At 47.8% G+C, this 17,306-nt stretch overlaps 1 protein-coding gene across 1 annotated transcript in view; it reads left to right on the forward strand.

Moving 5' to 3' along the window:
- LOC144772307 (uncharacterized) overlaps positions 1-17,306 on the forward strand; it is a 221,075-nt gene that overhangs the window by 39,779 nt on the left and 163,990 nt on the right. The window contains exon 2 of the mRNA XM_078656534.1: positions 8,083-8,140. The gene's annotated coding sequence lies outside the window, so the exon portion shown is untranslated. The remainder of the gene's footprint in view (positions 1-8,082; positions 8,141-17,306) is intronic.

Genomic DNA, 17,306 nt, shown 5'->3' on the forward strand with positions numbered 1-17,306 from the left:
AGGTGCTGGTACTTCTGCCCCCTCTCAAATTTAAGAAAGGCAGTGCCTGAGGGCACCTTCTCATTTAAAACACCGCTACTACCATTACAGAATGTGTTTTTCTGGGTAACGTTAGGACAAAACATTGTATAATTAAACAATTTCCTGTAGATGACTTATCATAACAAGCATGCTGCCTTCCGTGAAGCCGGCCAGGAACAGAGCAGTCATCGGCACGCGGCGGAGACGCTGGCGCCATGAGCGTGCGTGCTACCAAATCTGCGTGTGGCCAGCTCTTGTCGCTCCCTCTCCCATTCAGAATGCTGGGCGCGTGCCCAGCTCTTGTCTCCGTTTGTCGCCTAAAACGATTACTATAGTTCTCTGCCGAGAACGCGCTTCGCACGTCTCTAAGCCGAGACCAAAAAAGGACATCTCTACACAGTAACAGTATGCACTTCCAGAGTTCACACATCATGAAAGGGAGACTTAATCTTGGAATCAAGGTTTTTAAGAAAAATTTAATTTGTGCACGGTCTAGACACACAAACATTCCATCTTACATTCCAGTTGATTTAACACCAATTTTAGGTTTTCCATAAAAGTATGTTATTTTGTGTACTTCTAGGGGTTCCTGCCTCAATATATCTTTGAGAGAACCTTCTTTTGTATGAAATGGGTTATAGGCCCATTAAACTATTTTTGCCATTGTCGCGGCAAATTAACTAGTAAGATCAAGTTCTAGTCTTAAAACCTGTACGGGGGCGTGACTTGGAGCGTCAAGATGGCGGTTGCACTCTGAGAGTGCTCTGGACCCCTCTGTCGTCCGCCACCATCGGCAGCTAATCTTCCCCTCCAGCACTGGCATCCACTCAGCTGCAGCCAGGGGTGGACATTGGCGTGGAGCAGAACCATGAGGCGTGAAGTGCAGCAGTCAGATCCGCCAGGGCCTTCCGACTGCATCCAAGACAAAATGGCAGCCCGCACTCGCCACAGTTCAGTTCAGTTCCATTTATAAAGCTTTTAGTTACACCACCCCTGTGTCCACAGAACAGCATAAGGACCAGCGATCATCCTCCCACCTTGTAATGGTGTAAAGGCGGCCCGCTGCATTCCTGGGGCCCTCACATCAAGTAAGACAAGCAATCAGAGGCCCTGGGAAAACCATAGATGTAAAGACGCGACGGCTGGCCCTGAAACAACACTTTGGCCTGTAGCCTTACCCGGTGTCCTGGTCTGGTGCTTAGAGTCGTCTCCCGCGCGAACCGGTGAGAGACGAAGACTTGTGCATTCCCCAGAGGGGTGGGGACCCTCCGGCAAGGAGGGTCCCGGGCCTGGAGTGGACGCAACTGAAGGTCCGCTTGGGCTGGTGTGCATCTGGGCCCCAGGTGTCGACTCGGGCACCGGAGCTGTCCCTGAGAGAGGATGAGACCAAAGGCGTGCCCATCCCGCCCCTGACGACGGCCAGGACCCGTGCCGACGGGGATCGGCAGCGGTGGTCGCGCAGCGGGGGCCTCCAGTGGAGTTCTCACCCCTCCTGATCATTAAGTCTCTGCGGGACTCTTCTGTATCCACCACCTGCTCCGAAGGGGCCCGGATCCTGGGGGAGCGCCTTCTCTGGGACGTGGGAACCTCTGGTGCGGGGGCGCCAGCCCTGGTCCTGGTGGACTGGCGAGTCTTGGGAGGGGGAGCCGGAGCCCTGACACCACCGAGGGAGAGGAACCGGCTTTGTCATCCTGCGGACTAGTGGCTCAGGGCGGCGTCTGGCCGACCTCTGGTGGGGAGTTTGGAGGCTGTTTCATGCGGCGGCGGGCCCTGGTCCTCCCTCTCTTCTCCGGTGAGCCTGGACCTCCCGGCTGCGCCTCGGACAAATGGTGGGCCACACCCATCACACAGGAGCATAGGGGCCTGATCTCACCCTCCCACCTCATAACAACGTGGCGATGGCCCGCCACCGCCTGTGAAACCCGCATCGGGTTGCGGCAGCAGTCAGAGGCCCGAGGGTGCCACTAACACAACCATGCAATGATTGGCCCTGTACCCGTTCTCCGCCCCGCCTGGCACAGCCTCTCTAACATCTGAGACAAGCACAACATGAAAGCCTGTGTGGACCAGCCTGCATTTGGGCCCTGGATGCCTGTTCAAGCACTGTGGCTGACCCTGAAGCAGAGTGGGTCTCAGTGCGTGCTTATCCCGCACCCAATGAAGGCCTAAACCCCCTCACTCCTATTAAGCCTCCTGGGACTCCCCTGCTGCTGCCCCCTGCTCCGAGGGGGTTCGGAGCCTGGCGTGGGCCCTCTTCCTGAATCGCGGGAACCCCGGATGCAGAGGCGCTCACCCTAGGCCTGGAGGACTGGTGAGACCTAGGAGGGGGGAGCAGAGCTTTGACTCCACTGAAGAAAGTGAGCCAAATTCACCATCCTACTGAGCAGCAACGCGGGACGACACCTGAACGCCTACAGGTAGGGAGATCGGTTGCGAATTTGCGCAGTGGTGGGTTTCTGTCCCCTCTCCCTTCCCCGTTGGGCCCCCAGGATTCTGCTCTCTGGCCTCCTTACTGAGTTACGGGGTGCACTCGCTATCACACCCAGTAACTCCATCCGAAAACCCCAACTGGATTTTGGATGCCTGAGGGAGACCAAGTGCATCCCTTATGCGCCACACAGGTGGTGGACCTTAATCCTGCCACCCTACATCCTATGGGCAACAACCACCAAGAAAAACGGACTACCGGGTGATCTCCAGACTTAGCCCCACTCCCCTACCAACCCAATCTGCCCTGCACATGACGTATCAGGGAGTTGAACGAACTTCGAGCTGAAGTGGCTGTGTCCCAGGGACTTGCCTACCCTTGTCACTATTGTGGCTCTGACGCATCGATGGTGGAGCCATGCTCTGCCTGAAGTCGAAGCCTATCTCGACACAACTAAGCGACCTGGCCAGAGAGATACCGAGACTCCCCCGTGCCGACCCAAGGAATCAATAAAGACACACATGAACCTGTGGGATGTCTGGATAAAGCCGACCACAGGAATCATGGTAAATCCTCTATTTCAGAGAAAGAGACTTGATCCTACGGCAGGCCCGCATTCAGAAAACCCTATCCTACCAAAACCACACTATTATGATATTCCCGGACTACTCAAGGGAAGTCCAGACCCAAAGACGTTCATACACGGAAGTCCTCACACCTTACACCAGCATGGCCTTACACTCAAACTACATACCAACAGGCGAGGCCTCCATCCAACACTACCCATCACCCAAACACTCCCACCACATGGAGGGTTCCCGGGATTCCGTGGGCTTCTCACACCGACCATGACACAGACAATACATAGAGGAGACTTTCTCCGGGTAATGTCATTGAATGTCAACGGCCTGCTGGACAGAATCAAGCGCACCGCTGTTCTGCGGCATGCCCAAAGATACACCCCGACATACTCCTGCTCCAAGAAACCCATCTTATGGGTAATCTCTGTCCCTTCCTCGGAAGATACAGGTTCGACAGATCCTGGCACTCAGGCTTCACACGGGGATCAATCGGAGTGGAGATCCTACTGAAGCGCAACTTGCCCTTCGTACCTACTCAAAGCACCAGGGATCCCCACGGTCCCTTTGTTGCTCTCTCCGGAACAATGGGCGACAAGGCCCTCTCCAATTATATTCCTGATGCCATACATACACAGACTCTAGGCGGCATTGGGGAGATGATTAGCTCCTTACCGCTGGGAACAACGGTGGTGGGAGGAGACTTCAATGCTCTCATGCAATCCTCTCGACTCTCCTTTTTGCCCTGGCAATGGAGCCCCTGGCCACCCTCATTCGTGCTGATGACTGGGTCCAGGACTGGAAGTGGAAAGGCTCTCATGAGGACAAAATTGCCTTATACGCACATGATGTCCTACTCTTCCTCGCAGAGCAGACCCTATCCGGCCCCAGATGCCTACAAATACTCCGTACCTTCGAGCGAGTCTCCGGCTTATGCTGAAACGCCGCAAAATCAACCCTGGTGCCCCTGCATCTATCTAGAGAGTGCTTTGATTGGCAGTCTACCATCCCCGACAGACGACAATCGTTTAAATACTTGGGAATCTGGGTCGCTCTGCTCCCTGAGCTGGCCTGGGCATATAATGTCACCCCACTAGTCACAAAAACCAAAAAGACCTCCAGAAGGGGCAAGCCCAGCCGCTCAACCCATTAGGTAGAGTAGCACTTTTTAAAATGATGATTCTTCCCTGATTTCTATACATCATTAAAAATACTACATCCTCTATTCCCCGGCGTTGGTTCAGGGGGTTGGACAGTTTAATCGCGAGGTTCCTCTGGAGTGGTTCACGGCCACGCATAGCCCTCTCCCGCTGACAAATTTCGCCCTTCGACGGAGGCATGGGTATGACAAACTTGTATCTATACTACTTAGCAATATGCCTCCTAGTACTGCACGATTGGTTCAATGGGGGCTGGTCTGACCTCGCCTATAGGACCGGGTTGTGGGATCTGGGGCTCTCTCAGGTCCAGACTATGATGTACGGGGACCCCTCCGTGCGGGGACCCATACCCAAGACCTTACCCACAGTAACCCACGCAGATCTGCTAGCCTGGCGTGCCTCCCTGCATCATACCCAATGGGGGAATAGGCTGACCCAGCAAACACCCCTCTGGCAAGGCACGTGGCTACATGAAGTGGGGGGCCTAGAGGGTTTCCGGGGCTGGGATCTTATTGGTATCTCGCAACTCGTGACATTTTGGTCGGCGTCCATATATTTTCCTTCTTGGACTTTCAAACCAGACACTCACTCCACCCGTCACAGTTTTATAACTACTTACAACTCCGCCACGCGCTCAGCGTACATATAGTAACAGCCATGTTGCTTCCAGAGCACAGCTCCTTAGAAGCTCAAATCACAATGGGCGACTTGGGGAGAGGGGTGGTATGACACATTTATAGCTTCTTAACTAACAATGGTCCCACCTCCCTTGACCCACTAAGAACTAGATGGGAGGCCTGGCTGTGTGCTTTGGAAGACGATGACTGGAGAGATGCCTTGATGGCCCCCAAGACCATCACTGTCTCAGCAGGACTCCGCTTGGTCAAACTATACTATCTACATACCTGGAGAAGTGTGGCTCAATGGTTAGAGCGGCAGACTCTGATGCAGAGGTCTAGCCCGGGACCAGAGTTCAATTCCCCACCTCGGCGGGTCTTGGGCTCAAAATTCCACGGACCTGATAATTCTCGCCTCGATGCCTATTCGAATCATGGGTCCCACTCTGCAACTCTGGGCAATAGCTTGCTTAATCTCCACAACGCTAAGGATGCCTGGCCTCCACCTTGGGGGTGCCCAGGAGTGGACACCTCACAGGGAGAGCCAGGATGGGTTCCACAGCGGTATTCGTACAAGCGCCTTGAGACCCTTGCGGGTGAGTAGTGCGCTATACAAGTATCAATTTACATTATCTCAGCCCTGTCCGCATACATAGGGCAGGACTAATGCCACACCCATCTTGTACCCGATGTGGGGCTGAGCCCGCTGATTTTTTCCGTGTGGTATGGTTTTGCCCCCTCATAGCGTCCTATTGGGAGGTACCTCACAACCCCTTGAATATACCACTAGGGATCACAGACGGGCTGGACGGTTCTAGAGCAGACAAGTTATTCTTAGGCACCACCCTTGTGCAATGGCATGGAAAAATCCCGTCCCGCCTAACATAACCAAATGGCGCAAAGGAGTACTGTACGAGGCCAGGGGATGCCCGGACAATCATCTGAAAATTTGGGGCAAATGGTTGGGACTGGTGGGTTAATCAGTCCCCCTGTCTTTTCTGGGTCCATTCTTATGTATCATTCGGAGGGCGGAAATACGACAATGTATACCAACATAATGTTTTACTCTCCTAATGTCATCTGTAATTATGCTGGTGGAAATGCTGTGCTGTTTATACTCAGGTTCTATTATTGTCTTTTCACAAAATCAATAAAATTGACTATCAAAAGAAAAACCTGCACAGGGACTCCTTGGCTTATCATAGCCAGGTTTCAAAGAATTGTGCCTTCGTATTGGTTTAAAAAGTACCATTGGTAAATGGTAATATACTCCAGTGCATTTGTAAGAACCAGAGGGATATTTACTCTGTAAATTCTACTAAGTGTTTAAAATGTCTCCCTCCAGAAAATTTATAAACCGATTTAATGCTGCCATATTTCCCTAATGCCTTGTTTCCAAAATGTTTAAAATTAATATTATCGAGTCTCTGGCAGTCTTTTCCTGAATACATGTATGATTTTACCATTTCAATTGGTGTTCTACCTATGTACCAACTAAAAGGGTGACAATGCTTTCTTCCCTTAAGATCCATTATTTTGGCTTTAGTGATGTTAATTTCTAAACAGTTGTTTCCTGCATATTCATTCAAAGCTTTAAATTTATTTTTAAGCCTACTGAAGTACGATCAAATAAAACCTCATCACCTGCATACAGTAATACTAGTAGATCATAAATTGTATCCCGTGGAAGGAAATTCCTAATATTTACAAATTGAGTGGGGAGATCATGAAGATATATCGAAAAAAGAATGGGAGGCCTAGAGACGGCTCTGTTTTCGGCGGTTATTTGTCTGAATTGTTTGTGTTAGTCCATCACTTCTTCCCATTAATGCTCTGCAATAGTGGGGGAATGCAATTCTAAAAATAGTTTTAACCTCTTCGACGCTGATGACGGCTCCCGGCCGTCATGAGTCACGGTGGGCGTGTGCTAAAGACGGCCGGGAGCCGCCATGACCACTTACGCGATAAGAATCTTCAGCACTGCGGCGGAATTCACGCCGCAGTGATGAGGTTAATAAATCCGACGGTATGCTCAGTGAGATCTGTTTCTCCCAAAGGGTCGGCGTGTCCACTTTGCAAAAAACTTTCAAGAAGTCAATGAAAGCGCTATAGAATTTGCAATTTTCTAACCACATATAGTACATATTAAGGTCTGTACAATTGCGATGCTAACCATTGCAGAGTGGTTTGGTCGGAATACAGCCTGTACATGTGGTCTAATTCCTTTAGACGAAGCCCAGTCCCAAAGATTTTTCTAATATGCTGGCTGCAAAGATCCTTCCTGATGCATCCAGAAGAGTAATATGGCGATAGTTGATCAAGAATAACTGAGAATCTTTCTTTTGGAGAGGTATTGCAGTCTGCTATCCAGAGATGACTTTTACGAATGCTTATGTAGAGATGAAAATGTTAAAGGATTCAGATTCCACAGATAAGAGTAGACACTGCTCTGAAGAAGTTATATTCTGTGTCCAATCCTGACATGAGGGCTGGCATCTATGCAGCATGTATGTATCAGATGATGTGGACTTACCTTAGTAGCCCAAGGCCTCGCAGAGATATGGACCTACTTGAGAAGCCCTTGAATTGCCCCGTTGTGATGATGATGATGATCGACTCCGTAACCCCAATAAGACAGTCATGAATACCTGATCTCTTCCATGCTGGATGCCTTTCCCTCTACCCTGTTTGTGGAAATCAATATGTCAACTGTAGATACCTGTGATCAACTAGTCTTGTCTTCTGAAGTGGTGCCTCGTGCACGTATACGGAAACGGTGCTACTTCTCACCTGGGGATTCTAGGATCTTTGTTTCCTCATGTTATTGTACACAATGTCTGCACAGAGGTATGTCGTATGCATAACATTCCACTAGTACAATAGGTGGTTATGCAAAATACCGAACAACCATTAGCAGATCAATCACCTAATATCTCACGAAGTTCCACTTGTTGATTTAGGAATGTCTGAGATATTTGTACAGAAATAGACCGTTAAGCACACTGGCTACACAACGAAGTAAGTGGTATTATTAGTCACTGGTAGCAGCTGGAAGCAGTGTTAGTCTCTATTAGCAGCGTTAGCCTCTGGTAGCGGAATATGTTTTTGGTGACAGAAAAACATGAAAATATGAAGAAACACTGTCCTTGATGTGACACTGGCTATCATCTTGATGATTTGCTTGCTTTTATAGTTTTTTGCAACTTAATTTAGTGTGCATGTATGCGCGGTGCGTGGTACCTTACCTGACTTTAATTGGTTGTCTTTTTATCTTTCAGATTCTAACAAAATAGTTGTCTGGATGCTGTGGGGTGAAGGGTGCATTTCCATGTTCAGGTAAGTGTAGTGTCTTGTGCATAATAGAGCGCGGCACCCTTATTGTTCCAAATGGACTCCTTAGCTCAATGACGTAATTGTTTGGGTGGGGTTGATAAATTCATGATGCATTACGTTTCAGTTTATGGTTACACTCTGAAGAATGAAGACGTGTAATAACCAGCTCTGTGTGTGGCGTGATTCATTGCATGCTACCAGTCTCGGGGGGATGCTACACTAATGATGATACTTGTTCTCTGGTAGGCTTGGGCTCCAGCATTGAGTTCAGCTCAGGCTGGTGTCCTTGAGGTAAAACATCCTCTTTGTGAGAATGCGAACACCAGTGACAGCACCCAGCCTCACTCAACATGGCCACCAAGATCTCGCAAGATCTCAGGGTCCGATTCACAGAACTAACTTAAGACAAAATCCTAAACTTACTACTTTTGGTATTCACAGAAGGAATTTAGTAGTAGTAAAGTTAGGATTTTGTCTTAAGTTTGACTTAAGACAAACTTAAGACAGACTTAAGACAGACTTAAGACAGACTTAAGTTAGGATTTTGTCTGAAGTCTGTCTGAAGTCTGTCTTAAGTCAAACTTAAGACAAAATCCTAACTCTACTACTACTAAATGCCTTCTGTGAATACCAAAAGTAGTAAGTTTATGATTTTGTCTTAAGTTAGTTCTGTGAAACGGCCCCTCAGCTTGATCGTTACATAGAGCGGCATGTAAACAAAGGAAGCATCCAGTGCTCTGCAATAACAGAAGGAGCATGTTACCAAATCATACCGAAGGTACAAAAAAATATAAAACAATGGAGCACCCTCACACTGCACCCAAAGGCATACTTACATTGTTAGTGAAGAGTGCATTCACGCCAACCTCGGGGGTATTCCGTAGTGCTTTGAGGGGATATTATCTAGCACTTAGTGAAGAGAGTGTTTAGGGGCAGAAGCAACATTGTACTGGGGTGAGATGTGAGTCTCTATGTTCAGAGGTACATGATCAGGGGCATGATGCACACAGCGTTCAGGGGTATCATCGGGGGCATTATACACACTGTGTTCAGGGACATGATGCAGGACTTGACTGCATGAGCCAGAGTTATACATCAGGCTTTAAAGAACTGTTTCAGAGGGATCTGAATGTACAGCTGTTTTAGAAAACCTGGAAGGACCGTATGATTTTCTTTTGGATATCTCCTTCCATGTGGTTAGAGCAGCTGCTCTATCTGATGGAGCTGTGGTAGTGCCAGTAGAAACATATTTCTGAGAGACTGGCAAACTGTTTAAGCACAAAAGAATACAGCCGTGCATCTACCTTTCGAAGAAAACAAGATTTTTGGTCTTGAGCTTGAAGAAAGACTACATAAAATATTCAAGGAAAAGAAACACTCTTCTTAAACCCATCAGTCTCATTCCTCTTCTTTTTAGGCAAAGTCGGTCTAAATCTTCATTTAGACAATCTCCTATAAAGGAATCTAATTACAACTCAAAGAAACAAAGAGGAAGAAGATTTAAGAATCAAACCATACAGAAGGCCTGCTTCCCTAACGAATTCCCAGTACTCCAGATTATGGTGAAATTAGCCCAAAGCGGCCAGTTGGAGGAAGGAAAAAGCATTTCATTTTACGTGAGATTCTTGGATTCTGGAAGTAGTAGAGGAAGGCTGCAAATGTTGAAATCTCTTTCCTCCTCCATCTAAGAGAATCATTCTCAAGATCGCTTTTATGTTACAGCCATGAAGACAGCAATTTATGCCCTTGTTTTAAAAGAAAGCAAACACAAGGAGATGATGGAAGGAGCGCTGAAACTTTTCAGACACTCACATCCTGGGACCGGTTTCGGGGTAGCACACCCCATCAGCCAGGCTAGCTTGAATCCAGTGGCAAAGTGAGCAAGGGACCCACATCTGGGAATACCCTGCCAAGTTAGGGCGAACAAAGCAAACACAAGGTGATGATGGACGGAGCGCTGAAACTTTTCAGACACTCACCCCCAGTCACATATCTGGGTTGAATCCTTCATCGTTCTTTAGCTCACTTCGCCACCCAAGTTCAGACCCATCTATATGCTATTCAGTCTTGACCCTATGCCTCATGCGAACAGTTCAGCCTGAACTGCCAAGCCAGGTCTTCCCTGGCCTGAAAATAAGACATGTGGGCAGCACTCCACATCAGCCAGGCTAGCTGGGAAACAACTTTTACAACGCAACTTTTACAACGCACTACCATTACAACGAAACTTTTACAACGCAAAAACCATTACACAGACCCCCCAGGATATAGCGGCATGAACTAGTAAATTTAGCGGCACAAATCAGGAAATTTAGCGGCATTTAGCGGCATTTTATTTTGGGTTTTTTTCGACAACAAACACAGATATCTTACTGTTTGAGTTAATTTACAACAGCAGGCCCCCACAGTACATGTGCACACACAAAGAGGGGTGTAGAGTACACAACAAAAGCCACAAGTGCAGTTAATGGCCCCCACAGTACATGCACACTCAATAAATTAGGCCCCCCAGGGGCCGCAGCATGCCCGTGTGTGCAGCAGGCCCCCACAGTGCATTTGCATTCAATAAATTAGGCCCCCCAGGGCCCGCAGCGTGCCCCTGTGCGCAGCAGGCCCCCACAGTACATGCACACTCAAATAATTAGGGCCCCGGGGCCCGCCGCGTGCCCCATTTGCAGCGGGCCCCCACAGCAAAACATTAAAAAAAAGATTTAAGGCCCCCGGGGCCCGCCGGGTGCCCCGTGTGCGGCGGGCCCCCACAGGAATACACAAAAAAAGATTTATGGCCCCCGGGGCCCGCCGCGTGCCCCGTGTGCGGCGGGCCCCCACAGCAAAACATAAATAAAAGATTTATGGCCCCCGGGGCCCGCCGGGTGCCCCGTGTGCGGCGGGCCCCCACAGGAATACACAAAAAAAGATTTATGGCCCCCGGGGCCCGCCGCGTGCCCCATTTGCAGCGGGCCCCCACAGCAAAACATTAAAAAAAAGATTTAAGGCCCCCGGGGCCCGCCGGGTGCCCCGTGTGCGGCGGGCCCCCACAGGAATACACAAAAAAAGATTTATGGCCCCCGGGGCCCGCCGCGTGCCCCGTGTGCGGCGGGCCCCCACAGCAAAACATAAATAAAAGATTTATGGCCCCCGGGGCCCGCCGCGTGCCCCATGTGCGGCGGGCCCCCACAGTGTGAAGGACTGTACCTGACCCCGTTGCCGGCTGTCTCCTGCTTGCCGGTGCCGCTCCATCCCCTGGTCTCTGAGTCGTCGCGCTGCCGTGTTCCTTCCCGGGCTGGGCTGGGAGCTTGAGAAGAGGCGTTCGTCGTGTCCGCTGGCTTCTCTCTCCCCCTGGCTGGTCTCCTTGGTCTTCCTGCTGGGTGTCCGCTGCTCCGCTGCCTCTTCTCTTCTCCTGCTCTCCCGCGATCCTGGAATAATGGCTGGCAAAACGGCGGATTTCGCGGGCGTTTAAGCAAATATCGCGGGATTTGCGGCGTTTGTCCAATTTCGCGATTTTTTTGCAAATCGCGAAATCGCGATAAGCTGGACGGTCTGATTACAACGCATGTATTTACAACGCATGTTTTTACAACGTAGGTACCTTTACAACGCATACCATTACAACGTAAGTATTTGTAAGTATATAATTATATTTAAAATGTTATAGGTTTGGGTTTTTGGGTAAAGGGGTATTTTTAGGGTTCAGGGTCAGTTTTGGGTTTTTGAATAAAGGGGTATTTTTAGGGTTCAGGGTCAGTTTTGGGTTTTTGGGTAAAGGGGTATTTTTAGGGTTCAGGGTCAGGTTTGGGTTTTTGGGTAAGGGGGTATTTTTAGGGTTCAGGGTCAGTTTTGGGTTTTTGGGTAAAGGGGTATTTTTAGGGTTCAGGGTCAGTTTTGGGATAAAGGGGTATTTTTAAGGTTCAGGGTCAGTTTTGGATTTTTGGGTAAAGGGGTATTTTTAGGGTTCAGGGTCAGTTTTGGGTTTTGGGGTAAAGGGGTATTTTTAGGGTTCAGGGTCAGTTTTTGTTTTTTGGGTAAAAGGGTATTTTTAGGGTTCAGGGTCAGTTTTGGGTTTTTGGGTAAAGGGGTATTTTTAGGGTTCAGGGTCAGTTTGGGGGTTTTGGGTAAAGGGGTATTTTTAGGGTTCAGGGTCAGTTTTGGGTTTTTGGGTAAAGGGGTATTTTTAGGGTTCAGGGTCAGTTTTGGGTTTTTGGGTAAAGGGGTATTTTTAGGGTTCAGGGTCAGTTTGGGGTTTTTGGGTAAAGGGGTATTTTTAGGGTTCAGGGTCAGTTTTGGGTTTTTGGGTAAAGGGGTATTTTTAGGGTTTAGGGACAGTTTTGGGTTTTTGGGGTACAGGGGTACAGGATAAAAATAAAGTAAAATTAAATTTAAATTAAATTAATTAAATTAAATTATATTAATTTCAATTAATTTACATTTAAAATATTATTATATACTTACCAATACTTACGTTGTAATGGTATGCGTTGTAAAGGTATTTGCGTTGTAAAAACATGCGTTGTAAATACATGCGTTGTAATAGTTTTTGCGTTGTAAAAATTTCGTTGTAATGGTAGTGCGTTGTAAAAAAAATGCGTTGTATCGTCATACATTCGGCTAGCTTGAATCCAGTGGCACAGTGAACCCGGGACCCACGTCTGGGCATACCCGGTGCACTTAGGGTGAGAAAGCAAAAGACACAGTTAGTGGACGGAATGCAGAGCAAATCTAACATTCTCCCCAGTCAATAGATCTGGGTTAAATCAGTCTTGACCCTGCGCCCATTGGGAACAGTCCAGCCCGAACTTCCAGGCCATGTCCTCCCTGGACTGGAAACAAGCATCCTCGGACCAGTTTCGGGCTTTCAGCCTTCATCAGCCAGGATAGCTTGACTCCAGTGGCATGGAGAGCACAAGACCCATGTCTGGGCTTACCCGTCCCACTCGGGGTGACAAATGCAAAAAAAACAATTGAAGGACAGATGCTGAACAATGTCAAATATTCACCTCCAGTACAGAGATGTTGGCCTAAATGCATAGTTTTTCGCTCACCATCCTGGGACCGGTTCCAGGATATCACCCCATATCAGCCAGATTAGCCACTCAGAAAACAAGGATGATTGTTTCGCCCCATGGAGGACCTGGCCTCGCAGTTCCGGATGAACTGTTCCCATGGGGTGCAGGGTCAAGACTGATTTACATATGGCTGGGTCCAAACCGGAATGGCGAGTAAAAAAACTATGGATTTAGACCCAGATCTCTAGAGTGAATGTTTGACATTGTTCAGCATTTTGTCCATCAATTGTTCTTTTTGCGTACGGTAATGTGAAGCATTACAAGTAGATAATATGGGATTGGATATGCAATAATGTAGTAGCAAATAATTGTAGAATAATATTCATGTAGGTTAAAAGGTCAGTTGGCAGTTGGATTGTCAAGCCAGACCTATCAATCCATGTCGTTTAATGACTGCTCTCCTCCGATCCGTGCTGCTGTTAGAGAAAAACAACATAAAGTATCTAGTTATCTTAGACAATTTAACAGCATGTGTGTGTTCTTGAAAGTTCAACCTCGGGCAGCTGGATAAATAAACACAATGATCACAGCTGTGTGGAGAGAAAGCTCTTTTTGTGGAAGTGCACACCTTTTGCCTAATCAAAACATGTACTCCAGGCTCACAAAGTGTGGGCGAAGCCAAAGCCCCTCTCCTGGAGTTCTCACATAATTTTCTGGCAAAAGCTGCATTGTTAAACCATTTACAACAAGGTGTGGTGATGGACAGAGTCTCTGAATTAAGCAGAGTACTCTCACCCAGTCAAGAGATCAGGGCTAGATCCAACACCGTTTTTTAGCTCATTGCACCATCTGAAATGCCAGAAACCGGTCCCCGGTAGCTTGTTCCTTTCCAGTGTAAGAATTGGCTTTGTAGTTTGGTTTGCCCTGTTCCCATCATGCACTGGGACAGGAACAGACTAATTTGCATACAGCCAGGTTCTGAAACTGGGATGATGCAGTGAGCTAAAAAACGGTGTTGGATCTAGCCCTGATCTCTTGACTGGGTGAGAGTTTTCTGCTTAATTCAGAGACTCTGTCCATCACCACCCCTTGTTGTTAATTATTTTGTCCACCCTAAGCGTGGAAGGGTATGCTCAGACATGAGTCCCTTGCTCAGTGCACCATCAGGATTCAAGCAAGCCGGGCCGAAGAGGCTGAAATGCCAGAAACCGGTCCCCGGTAGCTTGTTTCCTTTCCAGTGTAAGAATTGGCTTTGTAGTTTGGTTTGCCCTGTTCCCATCATGCACTGGGACAGGAACAGACTAATTTGCATACAGCCAGGTTCTGAAACTGGGATGATGCAGTGAGCTAAAAAACGGTGTTGGATCTAGCCCTGATCTCTTGACTGGGTGAGAGTTTTCTGCTTAATTCAGAGACTCTGTCCATCACCACCCCTTGTTGTTAATTATTTTGTCCACCCTAAGCGTGGAAGGGTATGCTCAGACATGAGTCCCTTGCTCACTGCACCATCAGGATTCAAGCAAGCCGGGCCGAAGAGGCTGAAATGCCAGAAACCGGTCCCCGGTAGCTTGTTTCCTTTCCAGTGTAAGAATTGGCTTTGTAGTTTGGTTTGCCCTGTTCCCATCATGCACTGGGACAGGAACAGACTAATTTGCATACAGCCAGGTTCTGAAACTGGGATGATGCAGTGAGCTAAAAAACGGTGTTGGATCTAGCCCTGATCTCTTGACTGGGTGAGAGTTTTCTGCTTAATTCAGAGACTCTGTCCATCACCACCCCTTGTTGTTAATTATTTTGTCCACCCTAAGCGTGGAAGGGTATGCTCAGACATGAGTCCCTTGCTCACTGCACCATCAGGATTCAAGCAAGCCGGGCCGAAGAGGCTGAAATGCCAGAAACCGGTCCCCGGTAGCTTGTTTCCTTTCCAGTGTAAGAATTGGCTTTGTAGTTTGGTTTGCCCTGTTCCCATCATGCACTGGGACAGGAACAGACTAATTTGCATACAGCCAGGTTCTGAAACTGGGATGATGCAGTGAGCTAAAAAACGGTGTTGGATCTAGCCCTGATCTCTTGACTGGGTGAGAGTTTTCTGCTTAATTCAGAGACTCTGTCCATCACCACCCCTTGTTGTTAATTATTACATTGTTAAACCAAGCCATAAAAAATATGCAGAATTTGAGACTCTGCTGTTTAAAGCAACTCTCATGTTTGCATTCTTTCTGGCATTCCCAGTCAGTAAGCTAGTGTCGCCATTACACAAGCTGATAGGAAGGCCTGTTTGCAGGCCGCAGGTGTGTGGAAATAACAGTCACCAGCTTATTTAGAAGACCCACGGTATTCTTCAAGACACTTATTCACAGCTTTAGTTGACATGAGACCAGTTGAGAGTCAAGCATTTCTGAGACATGCAGATGTATTACCTTTAATTAGGTTCCAGTTTCAGGTTGTTGTTTGCTAGAGTCTATACAGGGCGGGCTTGAGGCAACTCATTAAGGAAGCACCAACCGTGTCCAAGAAGGGTGCATTAGTAGTCTTCCTCGCTCTCTTTTAAATTGTTCACTCATGCAGGCGCTTGCGAAATGGTTTTCTCTGTTGCATTTTCTGCATCTGTGGCACATTGCCAGGCATGCGCGGGTATGTGGAAATTCAAGTCCGCATCGATAGCATGTTCTTTCTTGCTTCTTTCTTGTTGGTGGTGTATTGTCTCTCTTCTTGACATTTCCAGTTACGCGGTTTGCTTGTTCCACTTTTCTTGCCTTTCCCAGTTCCATCTGTCTTTCATGAGTTGTTGCTCTGGCCTCCGCTTGGGACATGGTCAGTATTTTCTCGAGCGAGGCTGGTTACTTCAGAATTTGTGCGCGGAATTCCACTGACTGACCGCCTTCAATGATGCACAGTCTTATTGCTTGTTTTTTGTCAAACTTGTCGAATTCGCAATAGGTTACTAGTTTCCACAGTCTGGTTGCGAAATCGTCGAGGGACTCTTCTGCTAGGTGACATGTGGTGTTGAACGTGCACCTCTCGAAATCTACATTTGTCTGTGAGACACTTTATTATTCCCTTGTATGTTGCTTTTGATCGCGGGGAAATGTAATTAGCAGTTCCTCAACCTCATCACCTACAAAGTTTAGGAACAAGTCTATGTTCTGGTCATCTGTGTATGCCTTGCAGTTGGCACGCATTTATCGTCCGAATTGCCTTAGCAATCTTTTCCACCGAATGCCTGTTTGTGGTTCTGACAAGCTGAACGGTAGTGGGGTGCGGAAAATTGCGTTTGCGCTATTCTTGTTGCTTATGTCTTCTGTCATTTTGTTGTTGTGCAGACCTTCTTCTCCTTACTCTTTGTGCAGTTTCTTCTTTTGCTGTACTTGATTTCCCTTCTTTCTTGTAATTTCTCTTTATTTCTCCTTTATTCTTCCTTTTTGGGCCTTTTTTTGTGTTGCATGACTTCAAAGTGGCCGCCTGGCCTTCTCCAGCTCCTTATGACCCTGGGGCTGATTCAAGGCCGACCCTGGGGCTGATACAAGGCCGAGCCTGATTTGGGGCTGATACAAGGCCGACCCTGTGCTGGGGCTGATTCAAAGCCGACCCTGAGCTGGGGCTGATTCAAGGACCATGAGCTGGGGCTGATTCAAGGACCCTGAGCTGGGGCTGAGTCTGGAAAGTACAAGAGCTGAATTCTGCCTCTATTCGCTCCAATGTTTGTAAAAAGAGCAGTTTAGGATTACTTTTTGAAGGAATTCAATTTTTTATTCACCGTTTTACAAATCTGAAAGGGGGAAACTACTGATTTTACACATTTCAAAGTTGTTCTTGGCTTTGAAATGATAAAACTGGTCATCCTGGTTAATTCACTGGTCTGGTGGCAGTCCTGTACACAGTACTGAATACAGTAACATTATTCGGGATTATGAAAATGGTCCCACTGTTGTTTCTTTACTGCGTTATATAATTAGGTATATTAACTTCAACCCAGTAAACAAAGGAGACATTTTATTTTATTGATTTGTTCACCTCATGAGGGAAACCTGTCTCGTCAGCTGTCAGCTAGGTCAAGAATAGAGAAACTCTGCTCTTTAGGTCTGGGTGCCAAACGCCTTGGTGTAACAGGAACCCTTTAAGTCCTTGGCTGTTAACCCTGTACCAGTGCCCCATTAATAGCTGCT

The sequence above is a fragment of the Lissotriton helveticus genome, chromosome 8, assembly GCF_964261635.1.
Source record: "Lissotriton helveticus chromosome 8, aLisHel1.1, whole genome shotgun sequence".
NCBI classification, from domain to species: Eukaryota; Metazoa; Chordata; class Amphibia; order Caudata; family Salamandridae; genus Lissotriton; species Lissotriton helveticus.